A 15845-nucleotide genomic window follows, 5' to 3' on the forward strand; every position below is an offset into this window, starting at 1 on the left:
CTAAGGCTTTGGGGTGGGAAGCCATGCCTTCTTTTGGCAGGGAGGGCGAAAGCATGAGACCATTTTGCAAAACGGTGTTTTGAAATTCTTATTCTCTTCCCCCCCCCCCAATTTTTTTTTCCAAGGACGGAGTGACATACTAGAACTCTAGAGGAACAACAACATTGGAGCAGTGTCCTAAGAAGCTAATGGGCATGGGTTTTTTTTTTAACCGGTTTTCAAGAGATTGCAACCAATCCAAAGTCAACACGCCGGATTTGCTTTAGCCTTCTAAATAACTGCTTGAAGGGGGTTGGTACTTTCCTCTTTTGCATGTCCTCTGCTTGGTTCCTGCTGTCCCCAGCTATATTCGTTCCCTTCGGTGTCTGTCCCCCCACCCCCGGGGAGGAGGGGGCTTCTGTTAGCTGCCTCATCCAGGACTTGAAACGGGGAAAAGAGAAGAAGAAGAGTTGGTTTTTACATGCCGACTTTCTCTACCACACTGGTTCCCAACCAGGGGTCCGTGGACCCCCAGGGGTCCGCGAGATCTAAATTAAGGTCCGCGAAACAAAGTTATAAACCCATAATAAATTAATATTTTCAATTAAAAGTTCTCTATTATAAATATATATATATTCAAATATTATTCTAAGCTTAATGTTTAACTAACAGTTATGATTAAAGTTTATTTTCAAATTCTCAGAATTTTTATTTTGAACCTTGGGGTCCCTGCACCGAACAAAAAAGTCCTAGTGGTCCCTGGTCAAAATAAGGTTGGGAACCACTGCTCTACCAGGAAGAATCATACCGGCTTGCAATCGCCTTCCCTCCCCCACTCACAACAGACACCCTGTGGGGTAGGTGGGGCTGAGAGAGCTCTAAGAGAGCTGTGACTAGCCCAAGGTCACCCAGCTGGCTTCCTGTAGAAGAATCGAACCCGGTTCTCCAGATTAGAGTCCGCCGCTCATGCGGAAGAGTGGGGAATTGAACCCGGTTCTCTAGATTAGAGTCCACTGTGCTCCTAACCGCCGCTCTTAACCACTGCACCAAGGAATCCGAGGGCTGCTATGCAGAGGAAGGCACTGGCAAACCACCTTTGTTAGCCTTGGAAACCCCATAAGGGGTCGGGTGGAAAAGGATAAAATAATAATATAGAAATATTTTATTTTAAGGCGCTATATAAGGATTAAAAACATTTAAAAATGATAGACATTAAAAATGATAAAACATGACATGGCATTTTATAAGGTTGATAGACCTGCTTTACTAGGTTGATCCTTACATACACATTCTGTACAGGAGACCAATACAGCCCAGTATAAGAACAATTTGCAGGCTCTCCAGCTAGAGGGTTTACAATCTGCAATTTATTTAGCACCCTACACGCAAGCCTGGGGTGGTAGATGGTTGTCTGCATATTTGTAAATATTTGTGTATGCATTATATGGGTTTAGTTTGACCCCGATAAAGGCCTGCTGGCCGAAACGCGTCTGGCGTGTGGTATAGGTCTGTCAACCTTATAAGATGCCGTTGTGCCATGGTTTACCATTTTCAATGTTTTTTAATCCTTATATAGCACCTTAAAACAGAGTATATTTCTGTATTATTATTTTATCTTTTCCACCCAACCTTGGGTACCCAGCGTTTGGTTTTTTTAAGGTTGGGTCTTCCCCCTTTCCCCCCCTGTTTTTCGAACCCCATAACGGGTCGCCATAAGTCGTCTACAGACGGCACTTTACACACACAGGTACACACAAAGCCTTGTGCTACTTCTCCTTGGCCCCCACTCCTTCGAGAACATCACCTTTACCCCTTTGCCTTTGAGCAACGGTAGCGTGATGTTCTTTTGAATTTTATTATTTTTAACGCACGGGCTTCCAGGTTAGAGAGGTACACGCTGTAATGTCAGCAGGGGATCGAAGTGAAGGCGTTGAATGGGAGGAACAGGAATTGCCCGGTTTTCAGCAAGCCAACGTCCTTTGGAAAGGCTGAATGGGGATTATCCTTTGCTCCGCGTTTGAAAAACAAAACCCCAAACCTTAACCAAACGCTGTGCTGTGTGCGTGGTGGGGGGGAAGAAAGAAAACAAACAGCACACTAAAAAGCTGGTCCCAGTGGGGGAGCCGTTACGAAGCTGTAGCTTTTCGATCAATGCGGGGTCTGTGCTTCATTATGCCAGATCTAAGACTCAAGAATATATATATATATATATTTATAAATATATATATTTAAAGAATAAAAAACTATGACGCAACTTTGCCGCCCCTCTAAGGAGCGTCTCACAAAAACCGCTTGGAAAAATAACTCGCCACCTCTTTTCGTAGCAGGTTTTCATTTGTGTTGGAACAGGAGGGAATCCTGAAGGTGTAGCAACCGGGGGCACCAGGTCGCCGTAAAGGTACTCCCCTGTGCAAGCACCAGGTCATTACTGACCCATGGGTTACGTCACATCCTGACATTTACTAGGCAGACACTGTTTACGGGGTTTTTTTTGTGCCATCTGTTGGCTGTATTGAGTGTCTGGGTTGCCAGTTGCCTGTATCTAGGATGGAACTGTGCGCTTGTCGAATATTTGCGGAGAGGCAGTGCGGTGTAGTGGTTTTAGTGAGTGGAACTAGGATCTGGAAGACCTGGGTTCACATCTCCGCTCTGCAACGAAAGCTTGCTGGATGACCTTGGGCTAGTCGCGTACTGACAGCCGAACCTACCTCTCAGGGTTGTTGTGAGGATGAAAAGGAGAACAAAGTAAGCCTGTCTGGGTCCCCATTAGAGAGAAAAGCAGGGAATAAATGAAGCGAACCAATACAGTCCTTAAATAAACTCCGTGCAAAACCTGGCAAACATGAAACCAGGTGGATGCTTTGGTTTGCAATGGTCTGGGTGTCAAAATCTCACTTTAGGATTACCCTATGTTTTGGGTTTGTTTTTTTTGCAGAGATCTGTGGATTTTGAATTTTTAGGGAAGCAAGCTCTGACCAACTTTGCTTTGAAAAGAATTCATGCTCCCTGGGGTTTTTGTTTCCAGTATGCCTTTGGTGGTGGTTAGATTTAGCTGTCCCGTCCCCCACCCCCCCATCCCCGGGTTTCCCCATGGTTTGCAAAGCAAAGCGCCTTCAAGTCATAGTGTGACTTCCGCTTGTTAATTTTGGCTGTGGGAAAGAACTCATAATGGATAGATGTGCCCATAATAGTCCACTAAAAGATGGTTGAACTTGTACACATGCCGAGGCGCGGCCCATTTTTCCTAGTAAAACAAAGCCTCTTTCTGCGCTTGACGAACCTGTACAAATAGTTCAGATCTCTTGCCATGAAGGTTGGGACACCTGTAAGATTTTTCTTCTCTGGAAGTCAGAGGAGAACTCTTGAGGCTCACGTTGCATTGTTTCAGAACAATTTTTCAGATAAGTCCCAGAAATGTTTTTAAAAAGGGACTGTTCAAACCCGTGCGCGCCAAAATGTTGGTGGCCAAAAAAGAGAGAAACTCATTGTCTTCCAGTTGACCCAAACTAGCCTGCCTGGAGATGCTCTTTCCTCAAAGCCCTTTTAGGGTGTTCTGCGGAAATGGAAGAAGAGTTGGTTTTTATACCCTGATTTTCTCTATCTTTAAGGAGTCTCAAACCTAAAATTGCCTTCCCTTCCTCTCCGCACAACAGACACCTTGTGAGGTAGGTGAGGCTGAGAGATTTCGGAGGGAACCGTGACTAGCCCAAGGTCACCCAGCTGGCTTCCTATAAAGGAGTGGGGACACCAACCCAGTTCGCCAGATTAGAGTCCGCCGCTCATATGGAGGAGTGGGGAATCGAACCTGGTTCACCAGATCAGCATCCACTGCTCCAAACCACCGCTCTTAACCACTACACCATGCTGTCTCATTTGGATGGTGGTCTCCCATCCAAATGCTGACCAGGGCTGACCCTGCTTAGCTTATGACATCTGATGAGGTTGGGCTAGCCTGGGCTAGCCACATCAGGGCAGATGGTGGAAAGTGCTGTGAAGTCACAGCCAACGTATGGCGACACCGTAGGGTTTTCATGGTAAGAGTTCTTCAGGGGTGGTTTGCCATTGCCTGCCTCTGCATAGCAAACCCTGGATTTCCTTGGTGGGCTCCCATCCAATTCTGACCAGGGCTGACCCTGCTTAGCAGCTGAGGTCTGACGAGATGAGGCTAGACCAGGGCGTCCAGATTAGGGCAACCGAAGAAGGACCGGTTGATATTATAGGCCGAATAAGGTGAGTAGAATTTTTCTCAGGCTCCACAGCTTCGGGCTAAAGGTAGAGGCTGGTGTATTTGAATGCCGCTCTAAGGAAAGAGAAATAACACATCAGCAAAGACGACAAGGTGGTGACATTCCTCCCCCTGCTTCATCGGAAATACATTTTCCCTCCTGAAAGGTTACTTCTTTCTAGTGTCAAAGTCTTGGTGATTTACAGCCGTTTCCCTCTTGAAGTTCAGTGTGCGCTTAGAATCATAGAGTTGGAAGGGACCACCAGGGTCATCCAGTCCAACCCCCAGTACAATGCAGGAAATTCACAACTGCCTCCCCCCCACCCCCAGTGACCCCTACTCCCAGGTGACTTGCAAACAAACAAAAACCCAAGTCTGAGCAAACCTTGATCTAAACTTAGGGCTGTTTCGCTTGGAAAGAAGGTGATGACGGTCTATAAAATGATGCATGATATGAATAGAGGTCTATAAAATGATGCATGGTATGGAGAGAGTGGACAGGGAGAAGCTTTTCTCCCTCTCTCATAATACCAGAACACGGGGTCATCTGCTGAAGCTGCAGGGCGAGAGATTCAAAACCGATTAAAGGACGTATTTCTTCACACAGTGCATAGTTAAATTGTGGAACTCCCTGCCTCAGGATGTGGTGATGGCTGCCAACTTGGAAGACTTTAAGAGGGGAGTGGACATGTTCATGGAGGAGCGGGCTATTCATGACTACTAGTAAAAATGGATACTAGTCATTGCATACCTAGTCTCTCCAGGATTGGAGGAGCATGCCTAATGTATTAGGTGCTGTGGAACACAGGTAGGACAATGCTGCTGCAGCCGTCTTGTTTGGGGGCTTCCTAGAGGCACCTGGTTGGCCACTGTGAGATCAGACTGCTGGACTTGTGGGACCTTGGCCTGATCCAGCATGGCCTTTCTTATGTTCTTATGGAAGCAAAAGTGACCTTTTCCAGTGGAACTGTTTCCCTCTGCCTTCCCAGCTCGAAATACTTGATTTTGCACAAGGTTTAAGAGGCCGATGGGATGTTTTCCTGATGTTAAAAGCCTGCATCCCTTCCTGGGATGGCAAAATTCTGTTTATAGTTGTTATTTTACTAGCTCGGCTGGGTGTGCGTGCGCGGGGGGGGGGGGAGTCGGTGGTTTCACCTAGCGTCCCTTTCACCTTTCCTCGTTGAAAGGAAAGAAATAGGTTCGGTCCGTGCAACCCCCCCGACGCACACATCTTGAACGTGTGTGCCTAGAACAAGCGCTGCAGATCTAGCAAGCGGGACGGATGTTGAGGGCCGGAGGTGGAATTTTTTCCTTCCCTTCTATGAATAGCAACCTCCAGCGTAAGATGGCAAAGGGATTGGTTGTGTATGTTGAAGGGGGGGGGGGGTTGCCTTTCTTTTTAAGTGGGTTTATAATTGGCTAGGAATTCTTGTCCGCTTAGTCACTCCAACGCTGCACGATGAAGAGGGGGTGGACGGGGTGGGGGGTGGGAGAGAAGCCACAGGCCCCAACCCTGAGAGGCCCCGGCATGCGTCATCTCAAAGGAATGCAACCGTTGGCCCGAACAGCACTGCATTCTTAGAGCACGGCTCTGAGTCAGATGGCGCAGAGGGATTGTTTCGCGAAAATGGAAGTTGTGTGTCCTGGGGTGTCCGTGGGCATTTTTTTTGAAATAAACAGCACAGTTGCAACGGGTTAAGGTTATGGGTGCGGGCAGGCTGGCGGTGTGTGCGTGTCCTATGTCGGGAAGGAGTTGCCAAAAGACGTGCGCGATCCAGCCATGCGGGAACCCTTGCCTTTGGGAGGAAAGAGAAAGGTCACTAGACTGTACACCAGAACCTTATAGTGTCAAAAAATTCTTCGAAAGGAGACAGCAAGTTTGGTTTATTGCTGACTAACCAAGCCATAAGCAAATACATAAATATGCATAAACTTATAAAATACTTAAAATGCATAAATTACATAAAACACGTATAATAAAATTATACACGTTCAACAATACCTCTTGGAGCAAAGTACCCGCATCATTTAGCAGGACAGTTTTAAAGCCATTACTTGGGTTAAGTATTTTGCCACCTGATAAATTTTCTCGGGATCTATCTCTAGATCTGATAAGAGAAAAGGGACGGTCCAGAGTTCCAAAGGAAGATTATACTTTGTAAGAATGGGTATGATCCACCTGGTTCTCTCCTTATTCCAGTTCTTACAAAAAAGAAGCAGATGCCCCTAGGGTTTCAATTTCACCAACTCCACAGTCACACAGGGGCTCGCTGAATGGGGTTTTTAGAAAGCGGCTATTTAAAACCTGTGCGGGGAATGCATTTAGTCTTGCTAGGGTGAAAGCACGTCTTCGGGTGGGGAAGTTAAGAGATTAAAGCAGGGGGGTCGAACTCATTTGTTAGGAGGGCCGGATATGATATGAATGTCACTTGGTCGGGCCGGGCCATGTGTAAATAAACGGGGCGGTGCGTATCAAGGATGTGACGTCACGTTGTGAGGTCCCATCGTGTGATGTCACTTCCAGGTCAAAGGTCAAGTGACCACACTCCCAGGACCACACTCCCAGGACCACACTCCCAGGACCACTTCCTGTGAGGTCCCTTTCCCCAGTGATCAGACAGACTCTCATTCCATACAGATTGTAGCCTACAAATACGGTCAGTAGGTCTTTGATCACATAGAGACGTGTGTGTGGTTTGCTGTCAAGTCACAGCTGACTTACAGCAACCCCATAGGAAGCCCCCAAACAAGACGACTGCAGCAGCACCATCCTGCCTGTGTTCCAAAACGCCTAATATATTAGGCATGCTCCTCTGATCCTGGAGAGAGCAGACTAGCCAAGACCTATGCTAGGAACTCATCTTCCCCAGGACTGAAGGAAGAAAGTGAGGGGGAGAGGCAGATGCAAAAAGATGCATGTCGGTCACCAGGTAGCCAGCTCAGCACAGAAGAGCAGCTTTTCCCCAGCCAGCCAAAGGCAGATCATGGCTGTTGTATAGGATGAGCAGAGGGTAGCTCCTGTCTCTCCCCAGCCCAGGCAAGATGGAATAAAAAATCGAGGGGAGAGGCACACAGAAAGAGCCAAGGATGCTCAGCGCAGGGAAAACTTCTCTCACACATGCACGCGCTAACCAGGGGCAGCTCCTGCCTCTCCCCAGCCAGGGCTGCACCCGGGGAAAGTGCGGGAGGGGGAGGGGGGTGGCGTCAGCTGGGGGGCCGGCGAACAGCCCTCCGGGGGCTGGATCCAGCCCTACGGGGGTCGGATCCAGCCCGCGGGCCGGGGGTTTGACACCCCTGGATTAAAGTATATGGGAAGAACCTCTGTTGGAATAGAATTTGTGGTGTTCATTAAAACTAGCAAAACTGGGGAAAGGTGTTCATAATTTGAAATTATAGTAAACTCTGAGTTATATTCAACGGCGAAGTTTTTCCGAGTACTCTTGGTTTTGTTTGAGGGGGTAATGGGGGAATCTAGGGTAGCATGCAGAGAGAAAATAAAACGGTTGCAGCGGGAGGTACAGATTTTACTGGGTTATGAAGTTGGGGGGGTGTCTTGGATGGCGAGGGGATTGGAGGCAGGATGTTAATCTGTAGCACAGACGGGCGAAACAAGATGTTCCTATTCCGTTGAAGCAACTGCCGTAGGTAAACAGAGGAAACCGCCAGTGCGAGAGAGAAGATTAAATCAAGTTATTCATGTTTGCGATAAGTACCAAAGGTATCTGAGATAAATATCAAAATAAATACCGAAGGACAAATGCCAAAGTCCAGTGATTTCACAATGAGAATTTTTAGTGGTCTTGACAGCGGCTATCATTTTTGAACATTTAGAAATCTTGTGCAGATCTAGGGGTTGGGCCCTTGATGGGAACACCCTTTTGTATGACTGATGTTCCAAAAATTGTCCTGGGCCCGCTAAAGTCAAACCTTTTGTTTAAACGGTAAGGATTCGTTTACCTTTCCATGTTGCTAAAAATGTTTTTCCAAGGTTTGGAAAACTGGGCAAGGGGTCCCGTGTTTACAAATGCCGGTGCTATACTTAATCATTTGCACACAGAACTAACACTCAAGCATGTTAAAAAGTTGATTTCTCTTAAAAACCAGAAACAGAGCTGATAATCTGTAAGCATATGGGCTTAAATATTAAACTTTTGGTGATTAAAATGGTTATTTTATTCCGGGAAATGTATATCCCGAGTGCCTACTGTTTGAGAAAAGGTGGTCTGTAATTTTTTTTAAAGTAAATATCTGGCCTGTGCTCTCGGTACTTTCAAATCTTGGAGGAAGCTTTTTTATTAATGAAATAATATGCCCAAAATATTTGAGCTAGAGAAATTAGAAGAGAAAATTCGCCCCAGGAAGGATTATTGCGGAATTCTCGTTTTGTAACTGAATCGATATGAGAAGGAGAAACTTCAACAATAGTGGTTCTGAGTTTTAGGTCGAGGAATATGTAATGAGTAGATGACTGTTTTTGACATTGACAATGTTATGTTGTACTTCAGAAAACAGCAGGATGGAAAAATTAGATGCCTGGTGCAAAAAATTCCTGAAGATTTGATAAGCGTATGCAATGTAAATAGCATTCGTAAAGGTTGTTAGAAATTTTTGCTGATAAAGAAGAAAAGATGGTTTTTATAGCTCGATTTTCTCTACCTTTGAGGAGTCTCAGAGTGGCTTACAATCTCCTTCCCCTCCTCTCTCCACAACAGACATCTTGTGAGGTACGCATGAAGTTGCCTTGTACTGACTCAGACCCTTGGTCCATCCAAGTCAGTATTGTCTACTCAGACCGGCAGTGGCTCTCCAGGGTCTCAGGTAGAGGTCTTTCACATCACCTACTTGCCTGGTTCCTTTATCTGGAGATGCCGGGGATTGAACCTGGGACCTTCTGCATATCAAGCAGATGCTCTACCACTGAGCCACAGCCACAGAGTAGGTGAGGCTGAGAGAGTTCTGAGAGAACTGGGACTAGCTCAAGGTCACCAAGCAGGCTTCATGTGGAGGAGTGGGGAATCCAACCATGTTCTCCAGATTAGAGTCCACCACTCTTGACCACTACACCACGCTGGCTCTTGATGTGGGATGAAGCCTGAAAGAAAAGGGATTAGAGATGAGGTTGGAATTTCAAATTCTTAGGTTAACAGTGTAGCATTGGGGGTTGGCAAGGGAATGTTCCTTGCTCTCTTTCCAACTCCCGAGAAAGTTCCCCCACCTGCAAAATAGGGTCTCTGACTCCTTGTAGAATGTGAGCTACCTGGACAGTCCTGAAGGCAAATGGGAACCTGCTAGACAAGGACCAAGCACTCCTGTTAAGCAAGTCAATTTGGACGTCCTTGACGAAATCTCGTAATTCCGAAAAATGGATGCAACCCCTTGTAAACCTGTTGGTTTGGTTAGGAGGAAGCTTTCTTCTCTCTGAGGTCTAGGCCAGGGGTGCCGAACTCATTTTTTACGAGGGCCGGATATGACATAAAGGTCACTTGGCCGGGCCGGGCCATGCCTCGCCAGCCCCGTTCGGGAGCAGGGGGTGTTGGTGGTGGCTGCCTTGGCTGGCTCTTGGCCCCGATGAGAGCTCTCAGAGAGCTGGAGCCGGCAATATGTTTGACACCCCTGGTGTAGGCTGAGAAGTCCCTTCTGCACTGGTTTGTACCACAGTTGGGAACATGAAGAAGTGAGTGCATCTGTCTCAGGTTTATCATAGCATACTACCAATGTATTGGCTGATCTTTCTTCGTTTTCCTGTGGTACGTTTTTGGATAGGTAGCTGCATCTCAGTTTCTTGGTTCACTTCTTGTATTCAAGAGAATATCTTGCTCTCCTATGGAGGGAGCCATTTTAGATTGTTTACAGCTTGAGCGTCTTGAAGTGATCAATGTTGGCTTTACCGTACTGCTCTTTATAGCAAATGTGTATTATTTTTTTGCAAAAACCTTAAATAGAGATCACCTTGTCGGTCTTTAAGGTGCTGCCGGATTCGAATCTTGCTCTTCTATTGCAGACCAACACGGCTGCCCAACTGAAACTATGCTGAGTTGGTGAAATCAGATCTCTATTCTGACACCGTCTGTAAACCCCCCTCCTTCCTGGTATTGTGATATAACAGATCTACTCTCTCTGTGTGTTTTTCCATCAAGTCACAGCTGATTTATGGCGACCCCATAGGGTTTTCAAGGCAAGAGACATTTGGAGGTGGTTTGCCATTGCCTGCCTTCTCGTTATGCCCCTGGTATTCCTTGGAGGTACTCATCAAAATACTTGCCAGGGTCGGGGCTGAGTGTGTGTGACCGGCCCAAAGTCACCCAGCAAGCTTACATGGCCAAGTGGGGATTTGAACCTGGATTTCCCAGGTCTTAGTCTGACATCTTAACCACCATGCCACACTGACTCTAACAGATCTACCAAAATGGTAAAGGTCCCCTATGCAAGCACCGGGTCATTACTGACCCATGGGGTGATGTCACATCCCGACGGTCACTAGGCAGACTCTGTTTACGGGGTGGTTTGCCAGTGCCTTCCCCAGTCATTTACACTTTACCCCCAGCAAGCTGGGCGCTGATTTTACCAATCTTGGAAAGATGGAAGGCTGAGTCAACCTTGAGCCGGTTTCCTGAAACCGACTTCCATTGGGATCGAACTTAGGCTGTGAGTAGAGATTTTGACTGCAGCTTACCACTCTGCACCATGGGTCCCCTACTTAAGAACTACTACTCAGAGGTTAAAAGGTTACTTAGAAATACTCCTTGCCGTGAACCCAAGCGTAAATGCGAGCGTTGCTCTGTATCCAGCGCCAACAGGAAAACACCGAGTAGCACTTCCCCCACAATTCGCTCAAGTAATGGCTTATTCACTCTGTACTGGAGCGAGTGGGGGCTCTTTTAGATGTCTCTTGAAGCCTTAATATAATTTCAAGCGTAGGAGCAGCAGCGGGGGCAGACGGGCGAGAAGGAAGTGTCCAGGAGACTTTTAATGCCATTTAGAGACTATTCCAATGACCATTAATCCATATCCGGTTATTTCTCATTGCTCAGTTGCCGTTGCTGGCAACGTAACTAATGGGAACTAATTGCATTTGCACTGGGAAACCAGAATCCTCCCCCCTTAAAAAAAGTATCTCTGTAGCAAGGGTTAGCATTATCAACTGCTTGAATGGAACGGTATGCGCTGAACCCGATTGCCCTCAAGGAACTGATAATAGCAAAACCCTTCCTGTTTTTTTTTTAAAAAAGGAAAATCATTCATAAATTGGTTATGAATTCTTTGTTTGCATGCTGTCCTTGCAGCAGGCGTTAGCAGAAGAACAGTTTTTTGGAGCCTTTGCTGTTCAGGGCCTGAAAATAGGCAAACGGTTAACTTTAATGCTAGCTGGGTAACAATGAAACATAAGAACATAAGGAAAGCCCTGCTGGATCAGACCAAGGTCCATCAAGTCCAGCAGTCTGTTCACACAAGTGGCCAACCAGGTGCCTCTAGGAAGCCCACAAACAAGACGATTGCAGTGTCAGGCATGGATCTGAGAAAGGAATATTGTGGTTTCTCCAGGTGCCGGCCAAGGCCAGCCTCGTGCCCTATGTTTAGACTTCTTTATATGGGAACTCTCCTAGCCTCCTGACAACTCCAGGGAGGGGGGTTGCCATGGTATCCTGATCTACCCAGATTTGCCCTTTGCTCTTCTATATATGCCCTGTACTGTACCCATAGCTTTTACTGGTGTCCATTTTGACTCCTGGCTTCTGTTACCTGTGGATTTTGTAATAAATCAGCTTTCTTTGGACTGTCTGCTGCAGTCTGTTTATGGGATTATCACGGGACTAGAGCTTACATATAGCAGCATTCTCCTGCCTGTGTTCCACAGCACCTAATATGATCGGCATGCTCCTCTGATCCTGGAGAGAATAGATATGCATTAGTATCCATTTTGACTAGTAGCCATGGATGGCCCTCTCTTCCATGAACATGTCTACTCCCCTCTTAAAGCCTTAGAACATACGAACATAAGAAAGACCCTACTGGATCAGACCAAGGCCCATCAAGTCCAGCAGTCTGTTCACCCAGTGGCCAACCAGGTGCTTCTAGGAAGCCCACAAACAAGATGATTGTAGCAGCATTCTTCTGCCTGTGTTCCACAGCACCTGATATGATCAGCATGCTCCTCTGATCCTGGAGAGAATAGGTAGGTATCATGACTAGGATCCTTACTCAGGTGGAGAGTTGAGATTTCTTGGAGCTCCATGTAATGAGAAGAACTGTGCTTTGGGCAGCGGACTTTGGTCAATCTTGAGGCCCCTGTGAATTTTCAAGCTTTCCACATGCTGGCCGTGCCTTCCACTGAATTCTATTTCTGCTAGAACTCTTTCCCCACCCTTCTTTTACCTTGTGGGCTAAAGGTTTGTGCATACTATGACAGCAGTTCTTCCTGGGAGCAAGTGAAACGCACCGAACCTGTATGTCATTTGCGGAGCACCCCAGGTCCTTGCGAGTTTAAAAGAATTTTATGAGTGCAAGATATTTATTATTGTTGTTATTATTATCATCACTATCTTGAGCAGACAGCCTGTTTTAAGTATTTTGAGCCCTGTTTTGGCCTGCCTTTAGGAAAGTATGAATTAGTCAGAGAATAATGATAGCTTTTGCAAGGAGAAAATATTACCTCCGTTGCAGGAAAAACATTATAATTTAAAAGGACAGAAGATGGTTTCTACACGGGGATTCTGCTAAACTCTGCCAGTAAGGTCGCATTTCCATCAAGTCCTCCGTGAATTCATTTGGATGAACTCTGAAAAGTAGAAAATCAAGGAAGGTCCATTCTTGCCTTTGGAAAAACGAGTTCCATCTGTAAAGTGATCTCTCCTTAATTTTTTGGGGTGGAAAAGCTAAAAACTGATTTGTGTGCAGAACTGAGTTGAAGAAAACGATTTGCTTGGGATGGGCATTAAAAAAAGAGACCAGAGGCTTTAGAGAGGGGGCGTAGAGAAAATGGAAAGAGGGAATGTGAGGAGGATGGAGACAGAGAAGAACTTGAAAGGAGGAATGCGGAAGAGCTTGAGAAGGTGCAGAAAAGAGCAACCAAAATGAGCAGGGGGCTAGACGAACTGCCCTATGAGGAGCGGTTAAAACACTTAGGGCTGTTTAGCTTGGAAAGGAGGCGGTTAAGGGGAGACATGATAGAGGTCATCTGCTGAAGCTGGAGGGTGACCAATTCAAAACAGATAAAAGGAAGTATTTCTTTACACAATGCATAGTTAAATTATAGAACTCCCTTCCTGATGTGGTGATGGCTGCCAACTTGGAAGGCTTCAAGAGGGGAGTGGGCATGTTCATGGAGGATAGGGTTATCCATGGCTACTAGTCAAAATGAATAGTAATCATGATGCATACTTGTTCTCTCCAGGATCAGAGGAGCATGCCTATTATATTACGTGCTTTGGAACACAGATAGGATAATGCTGCTGCAGTCATCTTGCTTGTGGGCTTCCTAAAGGCACCTGGTTGGCCACTGTGTGAACAGACTGCTGGACTTGATGGTCCTTGGTCTGATCCAACAGGGCCTTTCTTATATTCTTATGTACCCATTTTTGATGTGCAGATAATGCATAGAATGGCAGGATGTCTTACTCAGGAAATAAGGGGTCATTTATTGTCGTTATTCCTTTTTAAAACCAGACTTTATCTCCAGTATCAGAGGAGCATGCCTATTATATTAGGTGGTTTGGAACACAGGAAGGATAATGCTACTGCAGTCATCTTGCTTGTGGGCTTCCTAAAGGCACCTGGTTGGCCATTGTGGGAACAGACTACTGGACTTGATGGACCTTGGTCTGATCCAACAGGGCCTTTCTTATGTTGTTAAGGTGCTACTGGACTCTTGCTCTTTTCTACTCTTAAGAGCTTGCTTATGTTCTTTTGGCATGAGCGTAACCCCCCAGAATTACAGCTCCTCTTCCCTGAAGAAAAGGGATGCGTTGGAGGATGGATTCTATGGCACTGTACCCCACTGACGTCTTTCTGCTCTAGGGATGCCAGCCTCCAGGTGGGACCTGGGGATCCCCTGGGATTACATCTCATCTCCAGACTACAGAGATCAGTTCTGTTGGAGAAAATGTCACTTGGTTGGGCTGGGCCTTGTCTCACCAGCCCAGATTGGGACTGGGAGGGGGGGTGGCTGCCTCAGCTGCCTCGCAGGCTGGATAAGAGCTCTCAAGGGGTGGGATCCAGCCCACGGGCCTTATGTCTGACACCCTGCCCTAGAGAGCTGCTGGAAGCCTAAGTAGAGAATACTGACCTCAATGGTCTGATGGTGTGATTCAGTATAAGGTAGCTTCATGCTTATACCCCATAAGGGCTACTAAGGCGGGATGCAGAATCCTAAGAATTGCCATATTCTCTCCAGTCCAATAGCTGGTTTGAGTGGGCTTGGAGTAGGCTCAAGTTTCACAAACTTCCATTTCTTTGAGATGGTAAAACCACCTTTTCTCTTCTTTCTCCCCCCTCATCCCCCATTTCGTCACACCCATCCCGAAACAAATTCTTGCGCCCTCTCGCGCCAGCGCGCCTGAGAGAGAGAGAGAGAGCGGGCGTGCTGTCTCTCTCCCCCCCCCCCCATGGAGAATGGCCGGGTCCCCCTTTCCCTTGCCCTCAATGGTTGGGAGGCTAAAGCCTCCCCTCTAGCCGCACGATTGCTGGGCGGCTCGGCGGTTCCTGGCCCCCCCGCCTATCAGCTGTTGGGCGGGGCGGGCTTCCTTTGGTAGACCTGGCCTCTGGCTGAGTCCCATTGGGAGGCCATGTCTACCCACTGGCTTTCTTGGCAGTAGACCTGGAAAAAGTCCCCCTTCAGAGGCCAGGTCTACCAATTGGCTTCTATGGGCCTCCGGAGGCCAGGTCTACTGCCAAGAAAGCCAATGGGTAGACCTGGCCTCCCAGTGGGACTCAGCCGGAGGCCAGGTCTACCAATAGGCTTTTATGGTGGTACACCAGGCCTCCAGACAAGGAATCCGGACGGGGAGTGGGAAATGGCAGGGACTTACGATTTAATTTTAATCAATAAATAAGATCACTATTAAGTATGATATCAAGTTTTATTCAGTGTATCATAGTTTAATTAAGACTTAAAACTTTAATTAAAGTTTATTAAGTTAATAAACAGTGTACCTACCTATATAGTTTAAGTTTAAGAAATTTGGCTCTCAAAAGAAATCTCAATCATTGTACTGTTGATATTTGGCTCTTTTGACTAATGAGTTTGCCGACCCCTGTCCTAGTAGAACATGTTTGAGCCGCGGCGAATATGCTTTCAGACTGACCACACCTATTCAAGTCAGTGTTGAGTCAGTAGTGAAGAGTTCTCTCCAAGGAGAAAATGTTTGCCACCTGGAGAAAGTTCTTTGGGAGTTACACAACACCGGCGCATTGACGCAGCCTTGCGTTTTTGCTCCCCCCCCCCCCCCCGGATCCCTTTCATTTAAAAAATGTCAATAGAGTGTGTACAAAGTTTCTCGGTTTTGGAGAGTGCCTAAAAAAAACCCGATCACATTTCTGTGTTCTCGATTGAAGTTCAACCACAGCCCCAGCTAAATTTAGAGTTGTTAAGATGTTTGATGTGTTTTTTAGCGTTGTTTCCAAAATCTCCTAGGCTACTTCAGAT

General features: G+C 46.7%; 1 protein-coding gene and 1 non-coding gene across 2 annotated transcripts in view; one reads left to right on the forward strand and one right to left on the reverse strand.

Moving 5' to 3' along the window:
- The window catches only part of IGF1R (insulin like growth factor 1 receptor), a 166440-nt gene that overhangs the window by 33965 nt on the left and 116630 nt on the right, over positions 1–15845 (forward strand). The window lies entirely within an intron of this gene.
- On the reverse strand, positions 9065–9133 carry TRNAI-GAU (transfer RNA isoleucine (anticodon GAU)). The gene has a single exon. It is a non-coding gene; the product is annotated as a tRNA-Ile (tRNA).

Source organism: Euleptes europaea, chromosome 20, assembly GCF_029931775.1.
Source record: "Euleptes europaea isolate rEulEur1 chromosome 20, rEulEur1.hap1, whole genome shotgun sequence".
NCBI lineage: Eukaryota > Metazoa > Chordata > Lepidosauria > Squamata > Sphaerodactylidae > Euleptes > Euleptes europaea.